A 14,506-nucleotide genomic window follows, 5' to 3' on the forward strand; every position below is an offset into this window, starting at 1 on the left:
AAACATTTCTGATGCTTTGTGAAACATTTATTAAAGAATTTAGTGTATCAGGATATTTTCCACCCGCTTTTGAGTTACGCAAAAGTCTCATATAGCGTCTCCAGTTGTCTGAACTTTTATGATGAACAGAGATTTTTCAGTCGCCTGACTGAAAAGAAAATTTGCGGAAATGTGAAACCGCAAATAGTGAAACACAAATAAGAAGGGATACGCTGGTTACTGTCATTTCAATTGGATGACCGTTGACAGCTTTATCAGCAAGTTTCTCGCAAGGAATGTGTCAGAAGTCCGAGCGCAGCTGTAGCGCAGTTGTGATTTGCGCCAGCATATCCGAGCACACGCAGAAGCACATTTGAGCAGTTCTAATCACAGATTTGAGGTTGTAACACTAAACGGGAATTTGTCAGTTGTAATTTTGTTTGTCAGACTTTACAGCAGAAGAATTTTACACACTGATGCAAATTTTTGGTGTGTAAGTTCTCACATTCTACGTTACAAGTTCTCACATCAAATCTACAAGCTCATCCTTTTCGGAACATATTGACCTTCATAGTTTATGACCAGATTAAAATTATATCTTTAGACTTCACTTATCTTTGAATAAAATAGTACAATGCTCGATCAGAACAGTCTAGTGATCCATATGGTATAATTTTGTTTTGAATGGAAGAAAACAGGTCATCATTAAACACATTATGGAAATGCCAAGTAATTACATATGCAGCTCATAAAACAATTAGTTTCATGAGTAGAAATGAGATGCAGTTTTCATAAAGAAGTAAATCTTGTTTCACTTCTGGTTCTTGCAAGACAAAATTCAGTTTATTCTCCACTATATTTGGCTTTTTACAAACACTGAGCAAAACCTTAACAAAAACCATTGACCAAAATAGCAGTAATAGTTAAAATCAACTTTATTTTTATAATATAAACAGCGCTATGAGTGACTCAAAGTGTTTTGCTATTAAAAATAGAACATGGGCACAAACATAATAAAAATACATAAACTATCATACATAAACTATACATAAATCTATTGCTACATTTGCCTTATATTACCAAGAAACCAAAATAGGGTGATCTTTAGTATTAGAACCAAACAAGTTTCCACAAAGTCCTATTGTCTATCTATGTATGACAGTAGAAAAAGACAGCTGATCAGTACTGAGGCCTATTTTTAGCTTATGATTGTTAAGTTCCTGTCCTATGAGGTTCCATTTGTGCCAAAAATATCAAAATGTGTTTTTGCGTCCACTGTTATGTCTTTGGTCCATTGTCTATGTCTATTGATCGTGTTTTTGCGTCCACTGTCTATGCTTTGGGCTCATTGTCTATGTCTATTGAACGAGTTCATTTTACATTGGTTCATGTCTATGTACTACTAAGCAATATCTGCTGCATGTCCATGATTCTTTGATTATTACTTTGTATTTACTTTGTGATGTATATGCTTGCTCCATGCTTAAACTTTGCATTTATCTTTGTCATTGTCCTTATCCCATGTCGTCTAACTACGGCGTCAGGAAAGTCCTTAGCAACAGTTGCTAGTGTCGTTTGCTACGTCGTTTCACGTGTCGTCAGGAAAGTCCTTAGCAACAGTTGCTAGTGTCGTTTGCTACTTCGTCTCACCATGTCGTGTCCTTAGATCTTGTTGTATTTCAAATTTTGCAAAAGTTGTCAGAGAAGTACTTTGTACGGTCGGTAAATAGTTTAGTCACGGAACGAATCACCTTTTTAAAAAAAAAAAACTTTATTGATATTCCTGCAAACGCGCACTGGCAGAATTGGGGGGGGGGGGGGGGGTTGCATGCGTGCAACAGTTTCACGCTCCCGTTTAAAGTTATTTAGTTTTAAGTTATTTAGAATATGGCTTCAATTCAATCTGGTGATGAAACTATTATTTAACAGTCTTTTGATTTTTATTCAACATGTTACATAACAGATTGAAAAGAAAAGATCAAAATCCATTCAAAGATTTTGGGCCGTCTGCTCCTCGTTTATCCACCCGATTTGTGACAGCATGTTTGATAAGGATCAGCTATTTTTAAAAAGACTTAGATAGTAGTTTCATCTCCAGATTTAATTGAAGCTAGACTCTAAATAACTTAAAAAAATTGGCAAGAGAGTCGCTTCGGGAACGTGAAAGCGTTGTACGCATGCGTGCCCCCCTCCCCCTCTTTCTGGCAATGCGCGTTTGAGGGAATGTCAATAAAGTTCATCTTAAAAAAGTATTTGTCATGGTTAACCCTAGCGCCGGTTTCTTTATTCATTCCGTGGTAGTACAGGAAACAATTTACCGGCAGTACAAACGACTTTTCTGACTACTTTGGCAAAATTTGAAAAACGGCAAGATCTATGATCTAACGACAAGACACGGGGAAACGTCGTTGCTAACGACAGTAGCAAACGTCGTAGCTAACGACAGTAGCAACGGTTGCTAAGGAGACGACAGGGCGTATAACAAAGACAATGCAAAGTTTTACACATAACGCATGAACCAATGTTCAATTAACTCGGTCATTAGACATAGACAATGGATCAAAGACATAGACAGTGGACACAAAAACAGATTTTTGGCACAAACGGAACCTCATACTGTCCATGTTTAAAATCACAATAACAATAAAAAACTGATTGGAAAAACTAGCTTGGGAAACCAGGGGATGTGATGAGATTCATCCAGTGTGGGTCCTTAGGCAAGATCCTTGTCGCCACTGCCTTTAACCACCAGGGACAAGTCTGGGTGCCCCTGTGCCGGTCCCCAGTCCAGATACAATTTAGGGTTTTGTCAGGAAGGGCATCCGAGGTAAAAATCTCTGCCAAACCACCTGTGTAAAAAAGTGAAACCTGATTCACTTTTGCAACTCCTGAAGGGATGTGTCAAAAGGTAAATAACAACACTTTTAGGAGTTGAGGGAGATTTCGGTGCTTAAGAGCAAACCTTCTACTGGTTACATTATAAAAGATAAAAACTGAACTATAAAATAGCTTCAATTAGGAAATCAAAAGGTTGCCTTGAGTTGAATTTCCCATATATGGTCTTAATAAGGTTACAAATTCAAGTTTAGAATTGCACACATAAATACACGCACACACACACACAGGCGGACAGTCAGAGTGGAGGTGCTGTCTACAAACAATGGTTGATTTAATGCTTCCAACAGCTCTACTGTGACTCAGCTTTGTTAGGCCAGTGCTTAACTTAAGGATCGGGGCCAACCTGTGAAAGACAACACCGGTGAGAAAGCTACTTTGGCACAGACCCTTTTTTGGCAGCACAGACCACCCGCCTCTGCCAGACACCCCACTCTCATAAGAACAGGTATTTTTAGCAGCTTATGTAGAAATACCAGCTGAACCTTAATTCAACTTACTTGATTGCCCAATGTTTTTCTCTTGCTCAGTAAATCACGACCTTACTCATCTGTACACAACCACACAAAAGACACAACTAGAAAATTACAATTTTTATGTATTATCTGTAATATGAAAGAAAATTGTCATTATTTTGTAAAGTAAAAGGTAATTTTCTCATTTAAGAGTATTATGTTGAAGTGTCATAATCTAAGATCTCTAAGATTTATTGCATCAGAAACTATTGAACAAAAATAAATCAAAATAAATTATACTGAAAGCCAGAAACACTAAAGCGTAAAGCAATTGAATAATGTCCTCATTTGTGGTTGACGATACGATTTATAGCCTATATTGGTTCTATTTGAACGGTCCGATTCATTGACCTAAAATCGATCCAGGAAATCTTTCAACCAGTGTGACTCAAAAATAAATACCTATTGAACAGCGCAGGAGATATTTTCCAGATTCCTTTTTATTTTTCGCAAGACAATCATGTGTAAATTAAATATGTGTACAAACAAACAAGTAAACAAGAATTGATGGGAAATCCATTCACATTTTATTTTCCTAAAGTTCAGCCCACTGTTGTTTTTCCACATCAAAATAATCCAAAGGAAAGATTATTAGAAGATTCTACCACACTGTATGGTCATGTCTTTTCAAAATTCAGTGTTTCCACACATTGGCCTGTAATGATGGCGTGATCAGTTTTTGCTGTCATCACATGTGTGTTGTCCGCTGTGATGGCACTTGGTCGTATTTACGTTATAGTAAAATAAACCCATTCGATAAATTTATTTCATTTTCATGGTTAGGGCGATTCAATTTGATTAACAACTTGCCTCCGACATATCACTCTGGTTGAATGAATCAATTCATCAGTTTATCAATGTATCAATTCAGCTATTTATCTAGTCATTAATGTATTGTTACACCCCTAATTAAGAGCAGTAAATGAAAGGCTCAAAGCCTTAAACTCACAAAAACATCATCTAAATTTGGTGTGCTGAGGAGGTGCAGCCACATTATGTGATAACCTGTGGATTGGAGGAACTTGAAAAATTTGTCTTTTTACTTTTTTCTCCTCTCGCTTTGAAAATACTGCCACAACAAGAGTGGAGTTTGGAACTGTGTTACTTTACCAGGCTATTTGCCCACCTTCAGTCTTTGGTTTATTTATGAGAGCACTATGTGTGAAAACAAAACAAACCAATAAAAGTTGTGTAAGTTATTGACTTCCAGGAGCTTCATGTTGTAAGGTGAGAGCACTAACCACTACATTATCGAGCAACCCTTTCTCTTGAACCACGTTCATGTCAGAACAAGAATATTTTAGCAACAGCCACAGAAGGCAGGCTCATCAACTATTTTTTGTGCTCCTTTTGCCCTTAATAATCCCTTTAATTCTAATTTTTAAAAGACTTGCAGCAATAGACTGACATTTTATTAAGACATGAAAAAGAAAAACTTAACAACATATACCTATTTTCTAATCTGTATCTTTTTTGTGTTTCTACAAATTTCTCAGAGAGCTGAAATGATGTTTATTTATTTCTGTGAGGTTCTTTCAGTTGTTTCATAAGTAGCCTTGTTACTGTATTGTGATTCTTATCCCAATTTGTTACATTGTTAAATTTTTAAACATGTAATTTTGTTATTGAGTACAGCAGTGATTAGGACAGAACTAGAATTGGCGGACAGGCTAATGTATAAAACCACAGGCTTGTAGTGAAAGTTATGGGATTTTTGCAATGTTTACATGACAGTGAATTTGTTTTGCTCATGTTATGAGACCATAAATCTGTTGAGAAATTCAAATCTCATGGACTCGCCTTACTTGGGGATGGAGAAAAAGACTGTATAATCTAAATCATTATATTTGAGGGTTTTACAGTTTAGTATGAGATTAAATTTAAGCAAGGTTAAGAGATAAATAACAGCAAATCCTGTATTAAACTCTCATCCTCTCTGACTGCTTTGGGTCTCTGTCTTCCTGGCTTTGTCCCAGCCGGATCGTGGGAAGAGACCCCCGCCTGAAAGTGAAAACAAATAAATAAATAAGATACAGTCAGTAAACTAATTCAAAGGCAACTGGAGCAATCCATCCAGTCAGTACTGTGTTCATTTTTAGACCCATGTGATGAAAAAGTTTGCTGTTGGGTGTTTACTAAAGGAATTGTAGTAAGACCCTTTGCTAGGTCAATGCCTATCAAGTGGGCTATAATTTATATATGCAAAACCCAGTGCAGATCCGAAAAAGAAAAGTATTATATGTCACAATTATTCCTTAGGTGTGTGAACAATTACTTGTTTGAGTTCTTAATAAATGTTCTAAAAACAGATTGGTTGGGTGAAATCTTTTCTTTAGAATTTTAACACCATCCAAAATTAATTCAGGGATGTTGATAGAAAGCTTTGTTAACACTGGAACTACTTTATATGAGGTTCCATGCCTTAATCACAACTCCCCTTAGATACGGGCTGTTTGCGGGGGAAAATGGTCAAAGCCTACGGACACAATCATGGCCCACAGGAACTCACAGGTCACTCCCTGAGCCCATAGAGAGCAAATGTTCACAAGTTTTTCCTATGGGCAAGCTGTGACCAACAGGTCGTAACAAATACTCATAACACGTAAGGGTAAAGTAGGACTAAAGTAGATTAGACGCAGGTTCATTTTTTTTAAACTCCCCAACTACTTCGCAAGGAGCCTGTTAGTGCTGTTCAAATGATAAGTGCATGGCCTTTGTGCGCAGCGTGGCTGTTAGAAATAAGGAAATTAGACAGAGTATTGTTTGTGTTAGCATTCTTCGAGTGTCTTAAAGGCACTTACACATCACCTGCACACCTCATGCATTCATTTGCAAGTGGGCGGTAAGGAGCCAGTGCGCGCACCTCACTAATGACTAGTGTGCGGCTCAAGGGCATAATTTGTACATCGCACGTTTGTGCACTGACATTAACCTTGTAGGGACTATTTCATGCAAAATCAACTTTACTAATAAACAGATCCATCTTTTCAAAGAATGTGGATGTTGTTTGTTTTTGTGGGCGAGACGCAGTCACGCCGCCGAGAGCGACTCTAGGTTGATGTCATGAAATGGGTGGCACCAACAATGAGCGATAGGCTGTGTCTCAAAGACTGAGTTGTCTTACTTCCTGGTAGGAAAATTAGTTGCGCAAATAATTTAATTTAAAAGAAATGTTCTTTAGTGTTCCAAAAGTAATATATTATCACATATATGGATATAGTTTACTCTGAAAGGCTTAAGAAAAGCATGACATAAGTCCTTTAAATACTTCACGACATGCACAACAACGTTTCATTTTCATGACATCCCTTAAGGTGGATGCTGGAGCCACAAGGGAACTGCAAGAAATACGTGTGCTCCCCCTAAGTGGCTGCTCCTCTGAACCCTCACAGACCCGTACAACCCAAAAGCCGGCAGCACCTGTACGGATCAACACCTCTACTAAGGCATTAACATAAGTCAAATGGGTGCCTTGTAGTATAAATCCAAGGTAGATATATTCTTGTATTGATATAGAGTCTGTGTTGGGTAAAGAAAAAACCTGCAGAATGTTATGTGCTAGGTGGAATAAAAAAGACAAACGACCACAAAATCCATCTCAAAGGCGTTTGCTATGAGCTTGCAAAATAAGGGAGATGCAATGATACTATTTCAAATTGATCTCTTGGTGCTTTTAAAATGGTAAATGTCTACAAAGATGGCCAAAATCTTTCAAAAGGTTTTTTCTTAAATTGTATTTAGGGGATTGCTACGGTTATCCAATTTTCTTCCTTAAGGAGAAAGTTTGATCTGCACAAGAATTTATAGATTTGTACTGGACCATTTTTCTGAAAGAAATCAAAACAAACCTCCTTAATGTTTCCCACAATTCAATCCCATAAAAACATCAAGAAATCCCTGCAATAGAAACTGCTCCACTGTGCAAAAACCAAAATAAAAGAGGATCTCCTGTTTAGGTAAATTAGCTTAATGTTCTGATTCGCTACATTTCATGTGTCTGCCAGTTTTGTACAGGTAAACAACTCCTCACATGTCTGCAGGACTTCAAGCAATAGTTAGAAAGCTTTCTGTTCTGAAAGTTTACAGTATGTAACTCTACTGAGACAAAGATTTTTAATTTGACTGTTTTTGTGTTTTTATGTAAAGATATCAGAGAGACCTCTTTAATAAAAGGGAAAAGTGAGAACAGTGTGGCATAAAAACCCAGTCACGACTTTCAAAGCTGTCTCTCTCAGTTGAAGTAACTGCATACAACCCCTAAAGCATGCATTTAAAAACATTTGGATTTATTGAAAAGTATTACATTTGTATACTTGTATAATATATGTATGTTGTTTTTTATATATATATATATATATATATATATATATATATATATATATATATATATATATATTTATATTCAAATAAGGAATATACATTGAACTCTGACCGTCATTTTAGCTGAGCCCAGGAAATATAAAATCAATTAAAACAAAAGGGCAGGGTTTTTAAACTGTTGCAAAAGTTAATGATTGTTCATCCGTTCAAAGGTATTAAGAGTAAATTAAAGGAACAGTAAAGGGTCACTTCAAGGAGACCACCAGACCAAGCTTAGTTTTGCAGAAAGTTGCCAAACTTTTTTTTTTCATTTTAAATGAAGACATTTCCATCTTTCTTTTCTATTTCCCTTGCATATCATCTTTAAATCAAGTATGTTTTACAGCACTAATATTATTTTACCCATTAGAACATTAATCCCTTTCGATACTGATTGTAATTGATTGCACTGTTTTATTCTTCGTTTTCTTTGTGACTAATCTTTGCCCGAGAAAAAAAAAAAACAAACATGTTGGCTTTCCTCTGAGATTTCTTCTCATTAAAAGGAAATTAAATTTTCCTCCTGACTGTTGCCAATTGCTTCTCCATGGGGAATTGTTGGGATTCACTCCAGCAAAAGAGGAGTCCTGACCATGCCATTCAAAGAGCCTTATATGCTATTATTTGTGCTCCATAAATTAAAACTAATTGACCAAAACTGAATTAATAGGAAAATCTAGATTTTAAAAGGAGACTTTTAAGTTGCTTTTTAGATTTCCCTGGAGCTTTGAAGGACTCCACAAAGCTCAAAATCAGAAGGAATAGTTGAAGCAGGAGCAATGTCCGTGAAAATCACAGCACTGCCTGTAATTGTGTCTTCTTAAGGATTCACAGAGCAAGAAAAAGGATGCAAACCACCCACAGTGCTCAATTAGCAAGCAACTGTTTAGAAAAGGTCACAAAGACATTTTGGCTGAAGAAAAGTCAATTGTGAATTTCAATTTGTTAAAACAAATTTGAATTTGAAAGAAAACAACTTGTAGAGGCTGTTGTTTTGTCTCACTTTGGCTTTTCAGCCATTTATACAAAATCACAGACATATGTTTCTGGGAAGAACAGCAAAGAACTTGAAAAAAAAATCCTTGCCGGAGGAAAACGGTTCCTGCCATGTGCATGTGTGAGACCGAGTGTGATGAGTGTATGTGTGAGTAAGTGGTGGGGAAAAGTGTAGGCGTCAAAGCAAAAAAAGGGGGGAGAGAGGGAGAACTTTCCTGAGGAGTACTCTGTAGTTCAGAGGAAGAACAGAGAACAAGGACAAAAGTGATGGAATGGGGATCCAGAAAGGAAGGGAGTTGGGAAGTCAAATGAAGGTTATGGATTAGAAAATGATAGGGGGAAAAAGTGGGTTTAGGTCATAATGTAAATAGTGAGAGGGTGGAGAAACATGACCTAAAATTCCGAATGACATAAATGATTTAAAAAACTGAGGGAGCACACTTCCAGTTTGTCTAAGATGGTTGACTCCCTGCTCTGACTATGCTTCAAGCTACGGACACACCAGTCATGTTATTCGAGTTCCAAGAACGTGCTAAACGTGTGTTATTGAACTCAGATTTAGCCCATGGTGTTCACATTGGACAAGTAGAGAGGGCCTTCTTTTTCTTTTTTTATTGTTTGTTGGCGCATGTCCGCCACCTTCAGTTGGAAGAGGTTTGGTGCGAAATGTCTAAGCGGTGCAAATCTTTTAAATGTTGCTCCAGGCTTTTTCTTTTACAGCTCTATTCCAATATGTGAAAGACTTGGTGTCATAGAATTCCGGCGGGGTATAAACTGCAAATATTAATTTCTCCTCCACAATCAATTTTCAAATAGTTGGCACTTCTTTAAATATAATGGGACCCTAAACATGCGTCACTACAGAATCTGAGCCCGATTAGCCAAAGTTAACTTTCGATGCCTGTTCAGTGGTCGCACGTAATGTACATATAGCCCGAAAAAACTAGCGTAGCTACGCATGAACGCAAGAGTTTTGAACGTAAAAGCCCGAAATGCGTTCTTGGCATAGACCTTTTATTTGGAAATAGTCACTTGAACGCGCATTGCCGAGGGTGGTGTGAATGCAGCTTCAAACGAATGCCAGGAGATGGAAAAACAAAATCCTGAACTCAATCACACACTAACTTTGTATTTTTTCCCTCCTACACTCACCGTTTATTTGACACACTCTCTGCTTGCCAGACCCCTCCTGTATGGAGCACACTGTGCTCACATGGACTCCTAGATTCCAGACTTCAAGGCCTCCACCCACAAAACACACACGCGCACACAAACACACACTTGAGGTAAAACAGTCGCAAAGACCTCATCCATTAAAGTAAGTCCCCACACATCAGTGAAAAATCTCAACAAGTGTCAAACACACACACCTCCTCCCCATGCACTGGTTTTCACATGCATGTACTCAGAGGCCCAGGATGGAGGAAGAGGGGATTTCCAGGCTGATGCTGCCCAGCTGCAGAACAGAACCCAAGCATGCTGACGACCTGACGCGGAGTGATGACCTCATCAGAAAGGAGTGACTAACAAAACAAACCGCACACTTTCAGAAGCTGAACTTTGACCAACGGTGCAAAAACATTGCAGCATTTAACTTCTCTTAGAAGAGTAAAAAGCATCAAAGAGGGTTTTTTTACGTTTTTGAGGCTTTTTCTTTTTCCATATTCCATTTTTGATGACCCATTAAAAAGGAAGTCGTGTCTGGGTTTTTATGTGATATTGTTCCCACTTTTCCCTTTTATTCCAGCATAATTTTTTGTTTTAAATTTAGACCTAAGATCATGTTTTTTACAGATGTTAGATTCAACCTCTAAGATCATAATTCGGGTCAAAACTTTGAAACTTTGACCAATCCGGGACATATGAACGTTGTCCCACTTAATCCAGGCAAGTGCTAACCATTTGAAAATTGATCATGGAGGAGAAATTAATTATTGCGGTGTGTGTCCGCCCGGAATTATATGACACCAAGTTTTTCATATATCGCAATAAAGCTGTGAAAGAGAAAACCTGGGGCAAGATTTGCGAGATTTACATCGCTTCAACATTTTGAGGCTTCTTCCAACTGTAGGTTGCGAACACGGGCTAGTAAACAGTAGATAAAGAACAAGACAAAGAAGCCCCTCCCTGCTTGTCCAATGTGAACACCATTGGCTAAATATGCATCAATCAGCGCATTCTTCAAGGTATGTCACATGGCCAGTGTGTTCGTAGCTTTAGACTGCGTTCTTCATCTGTGACCTCCCACTGAAAGGATGCAGAAAGGGAAAGGCTCAGCGCCCACATAAACCACCAACCATACAATTTGAAGCAAAAACAGCAGGTCAGGTCACTAGGGTCTCCAAACAATTTTCTTCCATCTTGAGGAAAGAGCTAATTCAGATTTTTAAAAATCTATAATTTTTGAGAATTTTGTAAAGATGAAACAGCTTAAACAGAAAGCTTCTTTGATACCATTATCTTCCCTCGATATGAAAGCAGTTTGATTGAAGTTGAAAGGATGAGAAACAGAGTGGAGTCTTTAGAGGAGTGCTTTGGAGAGATTGTTTTTTGAATCACATAAAAATTCAATTTTTTTTCAAAAAAATAAATCCCCCACATTTCAGCTTGCACTTTTTTCCATAGCTCATCTTGCACAAGTTAGTGCTTTTAAGATTTACTCAGCAGTTTTCTAAAGACTCTCATTCTCTCCTCTGCTTTTGCTTCAAAGTCTACACTTGCAGAGCTGCCAGAAACTGTTAAGTACTCACACATGTCCAGCTCTGGCTCTCCATGTCCACCTCCCACTGTGAGTTGCTTAATCGCTTCACATTGTCTGCACTTCACATCTGATCACAATATGAATGTGCTTATTTCACAGAACTAACTCAGAACGTAAATGCAATTAATTAAGAAATGTTAGCCTCAGACCAAATAGAGATGAAGTAAAATAGAGGAAAATTATTGTCAAAAGACAAATCTGCTGAAATTTTTTTCAAAAATTACTGACCAAAATGTAAAGCAAAATATGGACAGTTGTGCTTGTTCTGCAAACCTACATAGAATTATTGGGTTGTTCTAGAGGTCTCCCGGTTTCCCTTCATCACTCTGCTTTAGTTTATGCTTACTGGTCATTCATGTCAAGCAGGCATCATTTTCCAGCGATAAACCTCTGAAATAATCACTGTACAATTCCCTGCCAGCACAAACTACCAGAGGCCTCTTTATAGAACCCCCATCTTTTTAAAACATATTGTTTCTTTCATGATTGGCATTTGACTTTTCCCCCCATCAACCTTTAATTGTGTCTCATACTCTGGAGTTCCCACAGCTCTTTCACGTAAACACCCTGCGCTCATTATTCAGCCTCTTTTACGCTTCCCAGGATGAAAAGAGCTTTGGAAAACGATGCATTAATGGTGGTGTATCTACTTTTTCCCCTTAAAAGTAAAAACTTTGGCTTTGGAACATACCTAAAAATGTCTTAACTACCGGTACCTTTAAAAAAAAGTCTTTGATTAAAATGATCACAGATTTGTCATTACGTACCTCATTAATGTCACCATCAGGAGCAATGTGGGGTTCAGTGGATTGCTCAACAGCACTTTGACACATGGGCGGTCAGAGTGAGAACTGAACTGGCAATCTTCCATTCAGAGGTTGTCCACTTTACCTCTGCACCGTGGCTGCCCCACATTACGTTTGTTTTACACAAACCTTTTAAACTCATTGCTGCAAACACTATAAGTGCTACTTTACATTAAAAAACCAACAACACCACGTAGTTATAAAAATAACCTGCAATTGGTGAGATCAACAAAGTAGATGTTTTAAGGCTGGTAAACTCTTCACACTTTATACACTTTTCCCAGACAGACGTTAACATTTTTAAACTTTTTCTCATTAGTTAAAACTCTAAAAGTTCAAACCTTCATAGGAAAAATTAGTCCAGTATTATAGAATGAAAAGAAAGATCTGATTGCGATCGAAGATTTATGTAAATGTGGCAACCTCAATGCGATCTGTTCAGGAGACACTCCATGGAGGAGATTAATTCACAGGATCAGAAGCAAATCAGGATGCACAACACAGTGCGCTGTAAAAGTAAAGAAAAAGCATACAAAATTGCAATTAAAATCGGCAAAACATCAAGACCACGAAAAGTAAACTGCGATTTAGCGAGGGACTAATGTAAAGACATGGGAACAAATTGGTACGTTATTTGTATTAACAGTTAAAAGTTTAAAATCCAAGAAAAACTTTGAAACTATGGGGACACAGTTAAAACCACAAATGTGGGGCCGACTACATTGCCCAGGGATCCCACCACACTCACATCGAGAACCACAAAGGACTACTTTACCTTCAAAAATGGCCCGATTGGTAGGAGAGAGCCATGTGATGGTTGGTGCAAGCTGAGTTGACCTCAGATGGAAGGGATTTTCATTGAAATTGAAAAAGTCCTTGTGTTCTTTAAAATTACTGAACCTGCATTCAAATTCTCCTTTGAGCTCCTTCAGAACCCCCACAAATGCAAAGTGAGAAAAGTGCTGCTGCAAGGATGGATCTTTAGTGAGGAACTCCCTGAGTTTTGGGAAGGGATTGTGTTTTTCATCTGGTATCTATAGATCACTTATTTTGGTTTGAAATGCTTTGACAGCTTGCATCATATCACCTGGAAGCTTGCAACTCCCTTCCAAGTGTTTAAGTAGAGGTGATGTATGTAAGAATGGCCAATTGGATGATTCAAGCTGGGTCTCTCAGCTCTGGCTGATCGTTTCTCTTGCTTTCCAGGAATGTGGGAGTTTCAGGAAGAAGGCTCAGAAAACCTCTCAAGCACCTTTCCGCGAGGTAGCCATCTCAATTTGCTGTGCACCACCAAATCGCTGTACTCTTTGTCATATTCTTCAATTAATTGCCTTAAATGTCTGTGACAATAAATGTCACAACACACACCACAGTTTTCAGAAAATTTTGGAACTCTGGGTTTTTAGGCTTGGACACAAGTGATTGTTGATAAATGATGCAGTGGAAACTGACAAAGCTGGGGTTATCATATCATTTAAGCCCAATGAGACCCTTCTCTTTGCCAGGCATGCTGGACACGCCATCAGTGCACACACGTGCAAGACTAGACCAGCTGATGCACTTTTCTTATAAAAACAAAAACAAAACAGAAGATTATTGATTGTTGTTATTATTTGTCCAAGGATTGGTAATAGACATAGCATTTCCCCTTGAAAAGAAATTTCTCTGGGGAACCTGACCCAAACACACAGCAGATTATTCTCTGAACCACATATCAGTTGGTGCTCTCATCCACTGCCATGTTGTAACAAGGTGCGCCACGTGAATCAGTCTGTTCCTGTATGTCCTGTTCAATGTCTGAATCTTAGAGCTGTAATCCTGATGGTGGAGATTAAATATGTATTTATGACTCTGAAAACGAGTACAAATATACAAATAAAAATGAAGATAATTTAAATGGCTATTATTTGTGCATTCTGAGAACCCGAATCCAGTTGAGAGCTGCCAAGTAAGGCTCTGAGAGCCACAAGTGGCTTGCTAGCTGCACGTTGAGGAACAGTGGTTTAGTCCCTCTTTAAACTCTGCAATAGTCTTTTAAACTGTCCCACACCAGAGTGTTGACTTGTTCTTCAGCCCAAGGCATTGCTTTAATGAACCTACATTGACAGAAGCAGACAGAATAATAATTCATAACAAATGTCTGCAAGATGCCTGGAGCTGTTTTTATTCCTTTTTTTAGGCAGAATGTTTCTACA

The 14,506-nt window shown here is 38.0% G+C and overlaps 1 long non-coding RNA gene across 1 annotated transcript in view; it reads left to right on the forward strand.

The window, feature by feature from the left end:
* LOC144994076 (uncharacterized) overlaps positions 1-13,517 on the forward strand; it is a 36,186-nt gene extending 22,669 nt beyond the window's left edge. Inside the window, exon 2 of the long non-coding RNA XR_013657461.1 lies at positions 13,235-13,517. This is a non-coding gene — a long non-coding RNA (uncharacterized LOC144994076). The remainder of the gene's footprint in view (positions 1-13,234) is intronic.
* Positions 13,518-14,506: the final 989 nt, after the last annotated feature.

This window comes from Oryzias latipes, chromosome 1 (genome assembly GCF_053564925.1).
Source record: "Oryzias latipes strain Hd-rR chromosome 1, Olatipes_Hd-rR_3.1".
NCBI lineage: Eukaryota > Metazoa > Chordata > Actinopteri > Beloniformes > Adrianichthyidae > Oryzias > Oryzias latipes.